Source organism: Hyperolius riggenbachi, chromosome 1, assembly GCF_040937935.1.
Source record: "Hyperolius riggenbachi isolate aHypRig1 chromosome 1, aHypRig1.pri, whole genome shotgun sequence".
NCBI lineage: Eukaryota > Metazoa > Chordata > Amphibia > Anura > Hyperoliidae > Hyperolius > Hyperolius riggenbachi.
The window spans coordinates 215,528,580-215,530,650 of record NC_090646.1 but is presented as its reverse complement, the minus strand read 5'-3'; the positions used below and the strand labels follow the sequence as shown (position 1 = coordinate 215,530,650).

Sequence of the window (2,071 nt, the reverse complement as noted above, 5' to 3'; positions counted from 1 at the left end):
ATCGATAGAGATAAAGGTACTTATCCGTTAGCCGGGCGCATCCGGCAGGTGGGGCTAATTACTATTCCCCCTCCAGGCCGACATGGATAGTAGGGAAAGATGTAACTCTGGTGGAGTTTTGTCGCCTCCTGCCGGATGCGCCCGGCTAACGGATAAGTACCAGATAAAATTTTGATAGATAAGCTCACAAACCAGTAAAGAAAATGTTAAATCACATCTAGTATCTCTAGTACTGGGTGGAGGGTGTGCCTAGACAAAATCATTAGGCCTAAAGCTCAATATAAAGGCTTTATAAAAAAGAAAAGATAGATATAAAAAAATCAGACTGTATGTAATCAAAATAGGATTTTAAATGCAACAGGTTACATAAACTTGTTACATTTAGCACATTGTTACTTCTGTGTGCAAGTCTGATACATTTGGTTATTGTCACAAATAGTTCACCAAAGCAACTATACATATAGCAGAGGCTGTAAAGTTTTACGCTGTAATAGTAACAACTCATCTTTGCTCTGCTTGTCAGATGATGTGGCCCTGTACAGGATTCTACCTCCTGTCTCTAAAACTACGTATGAAATACGAGCTCCTCCTTTCCAACATAAAAACGCAGGTAAAATTCTCATGAGCATAGAAAGGTAACATGCTGCTTCTCTGGATACTTACATGACCTGCTTTTTTTCTCTTCCCTCTGGCTAAGTAGAGAGATGCTGCAACACAGCTTGTCTGTAAGAGCAATAGAGAAACTAACAGACACTGCTCAGAGTGGAAGTGAACTAAGCTCTCCCGGACACACCCTAGATTTGTAGCTCTGCCCTCATCAACCTCACTCCTCTGGCAGAGGATATTTGTTCCTCCTCTTACGCCAAACGTGGCTATTAACTATTGCAGCATCATGGGTGTAATATTCGGAATCTTGCTCAAAACTGTATTCTTTTTGTTACTAAGTGAATAAAATAAGGCAGACACCTTGTACCAGTCTACAGGCTCCTGTAACAGCTTGTTGATCCTGGATCCCGGATTCCTGCGCTAAAAGGCATCTTCTATGGTCAAAGAAAGATAACTCCATTGTGCATTTGTACAAAGCATAATAAAACAATGACTAGGCGATAGGTCTTTACCTTATGGAAAACAATGAAAATATTGCAACAGTACAAAATAAGCAATGCAATAACAACATAAAGACAGCTGGGAGATTTACCAATGTGGCTGTACAAAGAGAGATGAAGAATAAGTTACAAATATTTAGTGCATTTAAATATGTCTCCTTTGATATTGATCAGAAATATTAGCTGATAAAATAAGGCCCTGTTCACAGTGGCCGGTTGTGTTGCAGAATAATTCTGCATGTTAACTCATTGCACATATAATGCTATAGGGCTCAGAGCCGGGACAAGGTCCTCCAGCGATTCAAAATGCTAGCGATTTCCCTAAATCCTCAGCAAATGTTAACCTCCCTGCCGTTCTGATTATATGCGGCGCACGGCTGCGGGAGTTTTTTTTTTGCTATTTTTTTTTTTAGCATGTAGCTAGCCTAGCGCTAGCTACATGCTTCCCCCCTCCCTTCGCTATCCCACCCACAACTCCGATCCCCACCAGCGCAATTACCCAACAGGAAATCCCGTTCTGAACGGAATTTCTTGTATGGGCTTCCCCTGTCATCATGGCGACAATCGGACTGACGTCATCGACGTCATGACATCAGACGGAGTCCCGATCCACCCCATAGCAAGGGGTCTGCGGGGGGGCCCTCTTTCGTGGTGGGTAGCGTCGGATCGGCAGCGATCAGAACAAACACGCAGCTAGCAAAGTGCTAGCTGCACGTTTGAAAAAAAATTTATGCAAATCGTCCCACCAGGGCTTGAGGAATCCTCCGCGGCGGCTTACCCCGAGCTCAGACCAGGATAACCGGCAAGGAGGTTAATGGATGGGCCAAATTCCACTGGAGCAATTGCGATTAGCAAAATCGATATCGGAGGACATGCAGCATTTTGGTGGCGTTAGCGTTTGCGTTTCTGCAGTGTAAAGTATATAAACGCTGGCGTAATTGCTCATGAATCGCTACACATATCAA

At 43.4% G+C, this 2,071-nt stretch overlaps 1 protein-coding gene across 1 annotated transcript in view; it reads right to left on the bottom strand.

Annotated features, from left to right (window-relative positions):
* Window positions 1-816, bottom strand: part of ANXA5 (annexin A5) — an 86,708-nt gene extending 85,892 nt beyond the window's left edge. Inside the window, exon 1 of the mRNA XM_068270256.1 lies at window positions 664-816. The gene's annotated coding sequence lies outside the window, so the exon portion shown is untranslated. The remainder of the gene's footprint in view (window positions 1-663) is intronic.
* Window positions 817-2,071: the final 1,255 nt, after the last annotated feature.